This window comes from Planococcus citri, chromosome 4 (assembly GCF_950023065.1).
Source record: "Planococcus citri chromosome 4, ihPlaCitr1.1, whole genome shotgun sequence".
Taxonomy (NCBI): Eukaryota; Metazoa; Arthropoda; class Insecta; order Hemiptera; family Pseudococcidae; genus Planococcus; species Planococcus citri.
In genome coordinates this window covers 52,591,730-52,604,957 of record NC_088680.1, presented here as the reverse complement: position 1 = coordinate 52,604,957, position 13,228 = coordinate 52,591,730, and the positions used below count along the sequence as shown (strand labels likewise).

General features: G+C 33.4%; 1 protein-coding gene across 4 annotated transcripts in view; it reads right to left on the bottom strand.

The window, feature by feature from the left end:
- LOC135846045 (RNA-binding protein Musashi homolog 2-like) overlaps window positions 1–13,228 on the bottom strand; it is a 211,567-nt gene that overhangs the window by 143,616 nt on the left and 54,723 nt on the right. For 2 of the 4 annotated variants that reach the window (XM_065365011.1, XM_065365013.1), the window contains exon 2: window positions 2,641–2,717. The exons of the other annotated variants lie outside the window; for them this stretch is intronic. The gene's annotated coding sequence lies outside the window, so the exon portion shown is untranslated. The remainder of the gene's footprint in view (window positions 1–2,640; window positions 2,718–13,228) is intronic. 4 annotated transcript variants of the gene reach the window in all.

The following is a 13,228-nucleotide window of genomic DNA, read 5'->3' as shown; positions in this document are numbered from 1 at the left end:
TCTTTCATTTGTTAATCCCTCTCTTTATCTCTTTTCCTTCTCCTCCTCTCCCTTTGAACAACTTTTTTTCAAGTTCAAATTATTCTTGATTTCGGCGAAACTGAATTTTCGAGATTTTTTGTAAAATTTTCTCCCAATGTAGCCCCAAATTTTTGTATTTTTTTCTGCTTAAATTTTTGTAAAATTCCCCTGGCTGTTTACAGTTTTTTTTTGAGTTTTTGTGAGTTTTTCGGGACTTTGTTACTTGATGGTTTTATTTAGAACTTTATTGTTGAGGATTTCTTGATTTTTTCCAAGTCTTATTCTTTGGAATTCTCATAGATTTTATTTTCCAAATTTTTGGCCAATTTTCACAACCGAAAAAGCAAATAAAAAGTACCAGTCGAAATCAAAGGCTCTAAAGTAAAACGCATTTTCCGTTTTTTTTTTTTTTTTGGTGAATTTATGAAAATCAAATTTGGGTCATAAAATTAAAATGTTTCCAAATTAAGCTAGAAGGCTGAAATTTGGTATGTATCTTATTTAATTTCCGATAGCCCAAATCGATTACAAAGAGTTTCAAATCGTTTTGAGCAGTTTTGAAGCCTCCAGCAGATTTTAAAAAGTTGAAATTTCTATTTAATCTTGTCCATCGAACTTAAAAAGCTAAAATTTACATTATGCTGAGTCGATTGAAGGGGGTTTCAAACCGTTCTGGAGCCTCTTAACCCTATTTTAGAAATTCCTGATACCGAAAAAGTGTCATAAAAACTGTCGCAAATTAGGTTTATTTGAAAATGGTGCCAACGTTATTTAGGAGAGTTTTTATGGTACTTTTTTAAAATCTGGAATTTTCAAAATGCGGCCAAATTCTGAAGAACTACTTGAAACCATTTCCAATCAACTCAGCATGTTGAAATTAGGGTGTAACCTATTTGTAAATCATAGCTTTCCAACTTTATTCATAAGGTGAAATTTTGTAAGGAAATTTCAACTTCTAAACATCTGCTCGAGGCTCCTGAACCACTAAAAAAAATGTTCAAAGTTGTTTCCCATTAATTCGAAGCGAAGAGTCGAAAATAGGGTAAGTACCTACAAACCAAATTTCAGCTTTCTAAGTAAATTTGGTGAAATTTTGATTTTTCCAAATTTTTGAACCCACGTTTTACAAAAAAAATGGCTAAAAATCAAATGCACTTCGGCAATCGAAATTTTGACTAATGATACATATATTTTTACACATTCTTTCAATTCAACTTTGTCTGGTTCAAAAAATTTTCCACCAGCTGGGATTCCTCCCTCGTAAAGACCAACGAAAAAAAAAAAATTCCAGTCAAGAAAGAATTCTCGCAACCGCAAAACTTTCCACGACACTATTATTTTCTAGCATTAAAATTCGACCAACGTTTGGAAAATTTTCAAAAAAGAAACTCAATAATGGGCAAGCCTACGCCCGACATTTAATAAATGGTATCTACCAAATTTCCAACCGGGTTAACATTATACTCGTTATAATGCTCAGGTAGAGATAGAGGTGTATCTTTTTCCACGATGAACGAACAAAATACACAGGTGAATAAATCCACACAGATATAGGGCTACCACGTGAGTAACTATAGCTATATAACTTACCTGTCGAGTTGAAAGGAAAGACGTGCATTAGCTCGTGCTTATTTTTAAACTATTAGCTAAAAATAAAACGTGATAGGTTTTCTAATTTTTAAACATTGCATCGTGTATAATACTCGTATGTATAGTTATAGTCTCGTATAGGTCATTCTATTAAGCGAAACCGCTCAAAAAATACACAGAGATGACTTTAATTTTATATTCTCGATCCTCGATTGTATTGTTTTCAATGAAAAACTACCAAAGTCGCGAACAGCACTCTTAAGTGTACCTTTGCTTCGTAGTAACTGTACAAAAATTTCTTAAAGAATGCTGAATTTTTTCCAGCTTTAAAGATACGTATACTAAATGGATTAGATACTAGTCTGGTGAATGGAATAACTCGACGACTGTGACTTTTGGTTTTAATAATTAAAAAGCACGTTGGAGACCGGTTACATTACGTATTTATAAATTTGTGTTAGTTCGAAGTTTTTTTTGGGTCTTATCAAAACGTAGAGTTTCAAAATTACGGATACTTTGGGAGCAATAATTGAAATACATAAGTGTATCGTTGTGCGAGATAGTTTTGAAATAATTTTTCGATTTCTTCAACGAGGGAATTTTACAAAGTGTCAATTATCAGATTTGATAAAATTTGAACAAAATAAAATTCATAACAATTCTCAAATGCATTCTTGCAAACTTGAATTTCCACAATTTTTTTGATTCATAAAAAATTCAAAACCTGCACTTTGCAATCAAAAATTTGCTATTTGCCAACTGTCTTTACTATTGTGGGCTTTAATGAAAAATTGTAAAATATTGCAAATGGGCATTGATTTTTACGATCAACAAACGTCACCTTCCACTTCTGTAAAATATTATTGTACTCTCATACCTTTGAAAAATTTTTCAATTTTTCTGGGTTTAAGTATCGAATTTCCCAAGAAATGTTTATTAAAAAAACTAAATTTTCGAATTTTTTAAAAACATATCAAAATTAATCACCAAACAATACGTGATTCTTTCAGAAATCATAAACTGACTCACTTATTCTTGTACAAATATTTGAGTTTGAGTGACTGGATTCATATTCTAGTGTTCTTGCTGTGAAAAATTGTACTCACCTGAAACAAGAAAAAATACAATTTTGGATTAGTTTATTGAAAATTAATAATTTTTCATATTACAATATATCAAGTCAAAATCACGTTACATTAAATCTGGAATATGCCTCATAATGGCAACTCTGTTTTCTAGTTAGAACATTTTTTTTTCGGTTTTTTTTTCAATTTTTGAAATACCTGCTTTAAAAAATTAGAAAATCAATATTATGAGCTTTTTTGGCCGGTCAAAAGCTCCTCAAAAAATTCATCATTCGAGACCACATCAAGTTGAAAATTGAATTGTTGAAAATTCAGAAAAAAAACAACCCTCATCAATCATCATCCTCAATTAAAACAAGACTTGAAAAAATTAGAAGCATTTTTGGGATGTTTTGGAACTTTGTGAAAGGGCTTTTGATCTAAGAGGATGAAGTTTGCATTTTTAACCCTTAAGTCCCAGATGAATCTTGAAATTCGATGTAAAAATGCTTTCGATATCTTAAATTACGAGTAGATCAACACAAGTTTCACTTTGACTCACAGTTCGCCCCCCCCCTCCACCCTTAAAACCATTTCGGAAATGATGTGCTTATTTATTCAATTGTACTCCAACTCAGAAAAACCAAAAAATCTTATTGGGTCAATTTTGGAACTGTATGATGTGGTTTCATTCGATGCAATTGAATGAGTGAAAGCATACTTCGGATAAACATCTCACCCTATTTTGGGGAACATTTTTTGACAAAAGTTGGAATAAAATATGGGGGCCAATGCTTCACTTTTGAATGAACACATTGGTGACAAAAACAAAAATTGAGAAACGTATAAATGCTCTAAAATATTGCTGAATTGCTTAGAAGAGTGTGATAGGGCGCCTTGCCCAATTGGCAGAATAACAAAAAAGTTGAGCTTTTGAAAAAAAAATTTACTAAGCATAGAAAATGAAAATTTCAAAAAAGCTCAAATGTGACTTTTCCAGCACAAAACACAACAATATGTGAGGATTTTTTTCTAAAATGGATCAAAAACATTGGTCAAAAGCACTTTTCAAAACAAATAAAATAAAAAATGAATTTGAAAAAAAAATTTCAACTTTTTTTTTCAAATTCATTTTTTATTTTTTTGAAAAAGTGCTTTTGACCAATATTTTTGATCCATTCCTGGCAGTCTTTTATTAAAGGTGCCATAGATTTTGTGACATTTTTCCATTTTTTTTATCTGGTTGACGATAATTTAATGAATAATGCTCAAGCTTTGAATTTTCACCTTCCACGAAGTCCCTTGCACGTTACAATTGCCCACATTGATCTTGTAAGTCTACGTATAAAAATAAAGCCAACATACTCTAGTGACCTGAATTTCGACATATTTCGGTTCAAAACTATACGACGACAGCGTGTTAATTAGAATTTGATCGTTTTTGTTTGACCTTAGAGTGAGATAGAAAACTGTGGAGAAAATAGTTGAAAGCAATGCGGAAATTTTTAAAAAAATTTGTTTACTTTGATCTCGTTGTAACACGTTTTGATGTCGACGTTTAATTTAAATTTCAGCGCCATGTCGCGATGAGAACGTCGAAATCACCTTTTAGAGGAATTTTCGATTAACACGGACGCATAGTTCGCGCGAATGCTTTGGTAAAATTCAAACCAGGCTACATAAGAAAAAGTAACCTTGACGTACCTTTGAAACGTATACTACTACGAGTCGATGCAATGTTAATTAAAATAAGGGGGAAAAAACCACCTCGAAATAAAATGTTTCTAATTTTTGACATGAGACGCGTGCTGTGATCGTTGTTACGAAATTTATGTCGAGATGTAACATTTTGTGTACTTGTTCAAACGTTTCACTCTGGCTGGATGCCATTTAAACATGAAAATTGAAAGATTTGAAGAGGTTTGATGATAATGTGTCACGTCTTCGGTCACATTTATCATTCTCGTATCAACTGTATAATACGACCACGAACATGTACGAGAGTATTTTTTTCCAAAATAAAAAAACACTCCCCCGTAATGACGACAAAATCGCCCAAGAGCCGGAAGACCACACCGTTCTGCTATCGTTGATTAGATACACCAAGGGGCAGAGGTTATGCAAATAGAGTACTTTGTTGAAAACCTTATAAACTGGCCGAGCCGGACCGTTCTATTTGAACTTCCATTAACGTTTGCCAAATTATCGCATTATGTGACGAAAAATTAATACCTAATTATAGTCGCTTTTGCGCTCGTATATCTTCTTCAATTAACCGAACGATTGATACTATACTACGAGCGTACGTAATATTCGCCCTGTGTTACGTTAGAATGTTCAATGGCTCACCTTTCTACAGTAGATGCAAAGCATGGCACAAGTGCGAATCGTGTCGTAATTATCATAATGCTCACGTTCTGTGTATCTAATTCTCTTTGGTCAGGTAATAACAACATCTAAACTATTCTAAGAGCAATCAGCATTGAGGAGGTACGTCGTGTGCGGCGGCGGCGGTGAGGTTTTGTTGACATTTTATATCGTGTACTTGGCTTGTTGACCGGAAAATCAAAATCAACGTACATATGCCTATGCAATGCATTGTTCATTACCGGTGTATTCTATTCTCGTTTGTATGCTACGTAAATTTTATACGAGTATTTTTGATAATTCAAAGGTTTTTTGCAATGTTGATAAAGGCTGACTGGTTTTTGTATTGGGGAGTTCTTTTGAGGTTGAATTTCTCATTCTTTGAACAGCTCCGAAGCAGTAAAGCTTTTATGTTAGATCAAAGTAGTGCATAAGTTACTCTCTCATTTTGAATACTTGATAAAGACCAACAATTGATTGACAGGTGGACAAAACTAGATCGAAAGAGCATGCAAAAATTCATCACCAGCCAAAATATCAAGTGCTAAACTGCATTTTTCGATTTGTAGTGAATTCTCGAAAATCAAAAATTTAAGCCAAAAATGTGATCTGTTACGAGAAAACCAATCTAGTGTCCAAAACGTAAATTTTACAGGAAAGGCATTTGAATGTACGAGTATCAGGCGATCTAAAATTTGTAGGTCCGTGAAACTTGCACCACTTTTGGCCCCCATGAGTGCCAACATAACATGATATTTTTTCCCAGAATCATCACATTCAAGATTGCCAAGTCCAATAATCAAAATTTCCCAAAATCAATTTTTTCGATTTTTTTGAATTTTTTGGAAAAAATGTTGCAAAAACCACCCGAGTATGAATTATTAATGATATTGAAGAATAAGTTATCACTATTAAATTTATCACGTTTCTTAACAAATTTGTTCAAGGTGAAAAGAGTTGATTTTTCCAGCTCAAGCCTTACTCAAATTTCAAAATATGGCACAAATCCTCCAAACGTGGGCCGATTGTTGCGAAAATTTGCATTTCGACTCCCCAGAACATAAAAAATTTTTTTTTTCAATTCTTACTGTAGTAGGCTATATCCCAAATTTCAGCTTTCTACGTCAATTTAGTAAAATTTTGATTTTTTTACCTCATTTTTGGCTTTAATTTTCAAAAATTCACCAAAAATCGAAAAATGCACTTTAGCACTTGAAATTTTGGCTAGTGATGAATTTTTGCATGCTCTTTCGATCTAGTTTTGTCCAGTTCAAAAAATTTCGTGCGAGTCCTATGTTGGAAAGCAAAATCTGCGATTTCGGCTGACTCGTTAATCAAAATGGCCGCCATTTTGTTAGTAAGGCCAACTTTTTTTGGAATGTTTGCTTTAAAATGTTCCTTAGGATGTCTCTTTCAAGAAAAAAGTCATCCCAGAGGATCGAATAGAGGAAGCCAGACTGTACCCTATAATTCGACACGTCAAACCGATTGGAAACGGTTTCAAGGCGTTTGAAAAAATTCTGGAGCCTCCAGCAGATTTTTGAAAGTCGAAATTTCCAAAAACTTACACCCAATGAAGTTGGAAAACCAAAATTTATTCTTTCGTAAAAAAAATCACAAATACAAAGGCTTCCCATCGACACTAAAAAATTCATAAAATTATTCTAATCGGTTTTTAGGACAGGTATAATTTCATGAGAAAAACCTGCAATCCAATCTCAATCATAAAGTGTGAGGGGGAGGAGCTTCTAAAAACTGACATTTTTCTTATTTTTCGAAAGGAGGGTCCCATATCCAGAGTACTTTATGTAAAATGTGAGGCTCTAGCATCACAACCAGGGTGTCTAACAAAATTTCTCGGAAGAAATGCAGTACTTTTGCAGTACTTTTTGCAGTACCTTGTTTTTTTAATCCAGCTTACACCCCCCCCCCCAAAAAAAAATCTTTTTGAAACAGTTGGAATTAAGCAGTAATTTTTTAGTTTACATGGAAAAACTTGTTAATTTCAGTTTGTTTTCAGTTTTCAGTTTTCAGTTTCAGCTATCATATCTTGAGGTTCAAACAATTTTTTAAAAAAGATGAATTCCATTTTTTCAGGAGTTTTCAAACATCAATTTGCCACTTGGCAGCAAAAACTTGAAATTTCAAACGCTAAAATTATGAAGAAATCCGAATAGTTGAATTTATAATTTGTAATTACAATAATTAGGGTATATATTCATAGCCTATCATGACTGAAAAAAAATCGTTTTCATTTTTCAATAAAAAAATAAAATAATAACCATAAAAGCAAACAAGAAAGTAGCCCGAGCGTATTAGCGAGGGCAGAAACTTTTGAAAATTCCTGTTTTGATAAATGAAAGAACACGGTTTTTTATGGGAAGAGATTGATTTTTTTGGCTTAAAAATTTCAGAATTTTAACAATTTTTTAAAATAAATTTCAGTTCCAAAAAAGAAAAGCAAAAAAGCCCGAACGAAGTAAGGGCATAAGCTCTCAAAATTTTCGTATTTCGAGCAATAACAAAAATTTTTTTCATGTGAGCAGTTTATTTTTGGATTTAAACATCTTTTTGAGTTTGAATGATGGATTTTTAGAAAGTTTGATTTTGTAAAAGAAAAACCAATAGACCTAGAAATTCAGAAAAAGAGAAACTGCATTCAGCCCGAGCGAAGCGAGGGCGAAAAATTCTTAAAATGTGCTATTCAAGTCTCACAAAAGTTGGTAATTAAACCTCTTTATTAAGACTAAAAATGTTCAAAATTTATTGACATTGACGAGTCCCAACACGATCAGCACATTTGGGCAAATTTGCTGACTTTTTATAATTTGACAACTTTGGGTAGGATGGTCCGTTGGAAAAATTGAAAGGTATACACATAGATGAAAACTGACCAAACATAATGTGATTTTTATGAGTTTTTTTAAAATTCAGAAATATGAAAAGAAAATCAAAATATTGCCCGAGCAAAGCGAGGGCGAAAAAAAAGTTTGTGGAATTTTGTTTTAAAAATAGTGGTTTTTAACCATTTTAAGCACAATTTTCGCCAAAAATGAAATGAGTTTGAGAAAAAATGCAGTACTTTTCAGGCAAAATGCAGTACTTTACAGTACTTGCAGTACCGAGGATTTCAATGCAGTACTTTTACAGTACTTGCAGTACCTGCAGTACCTGTTAGACACCCTGACAACAGTAAATTACGAGCAGGAGAGCAAGGGGGAGGGTATAAAATAAGTATTATTTCCTCTTTTCTTTCGAACAAGTTGTACTTGAGCTGTAAAATAATTCACACAATATTTCTCGACAGGTAAAAGGAAGAGGGAATACTTTACAGTTACGGTGTTTGAATTCGCGTTGATTTTCTAAAGCTGGGAAAATAATTCGACTATTGTTATCGCGTGATTTTTATTGGATTAAACAGCTTTCTCGCGTATATAACAGCGAATACGTTGCTGGTTAAAATGTGTAACGATTCGACGCGAAAAATGTACTGCGAATCGTAAATACATATAATATAACTCAAAAGCTTGTAAAAACTTTTCTTTGCCGTTTAATAGCGCGTAGAGTAAAAATAATGGGTTTTTTATTCAACTCGATGGACTTTGAAAGGGTGTGAAAATTACGCTGTTGAAGCGTTCGTTCGACGAATAAATACGAGTAAGTATGGCATCTTTCGAAACACGATAATTTGGAGGTAAAGTTGCGAGAATAGATCATCGTTACGAAAATCTGACAATTTCTCGTTATAAAATCTCGATTTTTTTAACCTAAGGTAAAGATATATACCGTTTGTTCGCAATACGTGATAATAATGGATTTTCAATCAATCTATTACGTATACTATATCCATATATCCCTTCGTATATTAGATGGACGTTTTTCGTTGAAATGCATTAACGCGGAATTCGAATTTACCAATAATTCGACACAGTTGGCAAACGACGTTCGTCGTTTGGTGATTTTTCACGCGTGCGATTGATTTATTTATTCTTAAAATGTGCCACAGTTGATGGTATCAAGATGACTGAACAGAGGCATACTTTGGCTACCACTGGGTTTTCAAGTCAGCTGATCGCGTATCGCAGCAGGATATTTTATTAACATAATAGGCAGCATCGTTCTGCGTACACAGACCTTGTTTGTTCGCATCTGTCTAACGTTATAGTACCTATGTATGTGTAGTATACGGACAGACGTGGAGAGACAGAGAGAAAGATGAGGGCACGTGCCACCATTGAACGGTGTCTGGTGCATAGAAGACGCACGACGACCAGCTGTTTAGGTTCTTTTTGTCGGGGATTTTTACGAAGAAAAGAAAGAAATGAAAAAATGTCCACAGATGTCTCACCTGCCTTTGAACAACAATGTGTCGGTGGGAGTAGGTAGACATATTGCGATTATGTAATACCTATACGAGCTTCTATTTTGGTAAGGTCAATGTGGGTTATTGTAAGTGGCTTAGGTGCTGGTATGCAAGTTCTTTATCTGTTTTGCGAAAATTCAGCTGACAATGATTTCGTCTTCTCGGGTTTGTTCGAATATGCATCAATTCGAGGAGGTGTTTGATTTTTATGATACAAGTTCTACAATCCACAATTCTACAGGTCCTAATGACAGAGAGAGCACTCTTCCTGTCCAGTGTCCATCTCTTCCTCAAAGAGTAATAAGTGACTAAAAAACAAGCAGAATTATGTGCAAGGTCAATCTAGGCGAACATTGAATTCGGGCTCTGAAGATTGAAATACCCGAACGAACGTCTTTTTTTCGATCATTCTGATCAAATTTTCAGAATTTCATTTTTTCACTTATTTTAGTGGATTTTTGAAAAAATTAAACCAAAATTACGATAAAAATGTGGCAATCTGGATATTTTGACCAGCTGAGTACGAATCTAGCATCGTTTTTCTCCAAAGGTAAGTTTGAATGGTTGAAAAGTTCCATGAAATGGATGGGAAATCGAAATTTTTGCGATCTACCAATTTTAAAGTCACTTATCGTGGCCTAGAGAGATTCGGAAACTTGAATGGTGCCATTTTAGAGAAGGGAGGAGGTGACCAAGGTTGTACAATGTACACAGATCACATAGTACCAAAAAATTACCAAAAAAAATCAATTCAAAAACTACTCCACTTTCATAACTCAGCCCTCAATACCCAAGTAGAGTTAGGAGGCTCTACATTTTTCAGGATATTCTCCCACTCAAAGTACATATAACATTTCTTGCCAACTGACGTGAAAATTCAAGAAATTACTGGTTTTTTTTCACAGAATCCAGCCCAATAATCTCGAAAACCAAGTAAAAGTGGAAAAATAACAGCCTAACGTTGTAAAAATGAGTATACTGAATTTTATTTCGAAGAATGATAAAAATGTAAAAAAAAAAAAATGTTTTATCCAAGTTTGGAGATTTTTCTCAAACTATTCTCGAATTTTGACTTAATATCTAAGTACCTAAAATTATTTTAAATTCTCGAAAGAAAATTTAAAGCTGGCTTAAGGCTCCGAAATGACCCAAAAGTGGTTGTTTTCGAATTATAGGAAGGTTGAAATGGACTAACTAGGTATTCGTACAGGATCGTTGAAAAATAATAAAAATTTGAATTTTTTAAATTTTTAAAATGTTTAATTGCTTACAAATTCGAAAATAAACTTTTGGTACCTATACTTAAGATATTGGTTATTCTTATTGCCTTCTCAGGATAAATGCTCTTTCGATCTAACTTGGAGGATTTTCTTTGCTATAGAAGTTTCCTTCTGAGATAACATTTTTTTAAAAATTACATGTGCGTAGGTACCAGTTATTTTTGGCCCATTAATTTCAAAATTTTAGGAAAAATTAAATTTCCAAGATGCATATTTTGTGAGTTTTTCGACGTTTTAAAGACATTGTGGCTCACTTAGAAAACTTCAGAAGACCTCAAAAATGTATTAAAAATTGGAAAAATGTAGTAATTTATTGATGCTCACATTAGAGAAAATTTTTCATTTGTGCAATTTATAGATTTATATACAAATTACCCACTTACAAAAAAAAAAAAAAAAAAATATCCGAGATGTTCATCTCAAATTAGAGCGAGGATTTGATTTTTTTTAAAAAAACGTAGTCTGAAACCCCTACAAACACAATTTTTGCTGATCAACATTTTTTGATTTTTATTGGATTTTTGAAAACCCACAGAATATGCAATTCCCTGGAATCTATACGTGCTTTTTTTCAAAGCGTAATTTTAAGATTAAAATCGATTCCATCAGACCTAATTTCACACTTTCTAGCCATTCTGGAGTCTTTAGTGTGATTTTTGAATATCTTCAGAATGTGCAGAAATGAACTCGAACCGGTTCAAATTGGATATTGGCTTCCTATCGATGATGTTCATTCACAATAGTGACAATTTTCAAACAGACTCCTGAAATGTGTTTTGTTTAGCAGAAATTTTTGGTCGTTTGTATTTTTCATCTGATAATAAAACACGTTCAAGATGCCCACTTGAAAATCGTCCCAATTGGTCTTTGAAAACAATTTGAAGTTTTGATGTGTATGATTTCAGCTCCATTCGTTTGAACAAATAAGTAATAATAGTGAAATTGAAATCAAAAGGATTTTTTAGAAAAGTTTTTCAATTCTTCAGAACTCTTTTGCAGAAAAAAATTTCAACTCTCCGGCCCTTTCGATCTCTTTTTGAAAAAGAGCAAAACTCCGAATTTAATGAAGAGTTGGAGTTTTCAAAAAATGTAAAGCCCACCCCTTGTGATCCAACCTAATCAAACTTTGATGTTACCAAGCACAATTATATCAAATTTTTGTACAAATTGTATGCAGTTTGATAAACATTGATCAAATTCTATCAAAATTCACGAATTTTTGATCAAGCTTCATAATCATTAGGAAACATTTCTTCTGAGGTTATTTCGAAGCAAGCTTCTAAAAAGGAATCTAGAAACACTACCCAAAGATTTTCCATTCTCCAAACGTGTTAAACCCCATTGATTTTTCCTCAAGGTCATTGACCTTGACACAATGACAAAAAAAGCGCACAAAGTCATCTCAGTTTGCGGCACCTACGGTTTTTTAACTAAACAAAAAATAATAATATAGAAAAAGGGTATAACCAACGAGTCGAGTACAATGGCAAATTATGCAAAATATAGTTATTTTTCAAGATGATACTCGAGCTCTAGCTTCACACCGAAATAGAATTATGGCGAATTAAAACAAGCTTCATAAAATTTCAACGAGTTACATGCATTATAATATTTAAAATGAACATCGCATCGCCTTAGTGTGAAATTGCGTTAAAAATTCTCATCTGGAAAATTTTACTCGCGTGAAGCTCGAGATGTAGGTACATAATACATATTATGTACGTACGTTGAAAAGAAAAGAGCAAAAATTAGCAGCAGCAGCACTTGAAAAATTTGTTCTAGTTTTCTACATGTACTCATAAGAGTTATTCGGAGACAAAACCTCGAGCTAGAAAGACTATAGGTAGGTACTTTAAAACCATCTTGATATTTTTCAACAACAATAATAAAATTCGCTGCGAACGATAAATTTTTTTCACAATTATTCCGAGCACAGGAGCGACGCGACGACGCAGTAGGTTATAGCACGACGATATTAGAAATGCCGCTACGATAACGTCGTTTAACTTCCTGTAACCTGGTGAAATAGTCATCATTTATTAAAAAAGCCACCCATCCGCTAACGTCGTACTACTGACACTTTTTCATCAATTCGCCAATAAAACACGGTCGTAATTTTTCGAGGGATGCCAAAAAAAACGAAGAAGAAAAAATGTAGCGTCTACAGTGGCGAATAAATGTCATCGAAATCGTGTGGCTCGTTTCACACGCTGCGCTTAGCGCGTTAACCACGAAGAACAATTTTATATTGAATTGAAATTTCGCGAGAAAATCTCTTCAATTTTTTGCCTGTCAATCTTTATAACAGCTAATTTATCTCGTCGAATTCGTCGTCGTCGTAGTCGCACCAATCCTTTTTTCCTGCAACGTTCGAAGTGACATTTTAAGTACCTGGTCGAGAATGGAACGACGACGCTCTGCAGCATTCGGCGCGGAGACCAAAATAAGTTTTCATCGCTGGAGAAAAATATGTACGTGTATCGCGATAGTACCACGTTATAATATATTGACTTTGCCAAAGCTATTTTTACGAAAACGTCGAT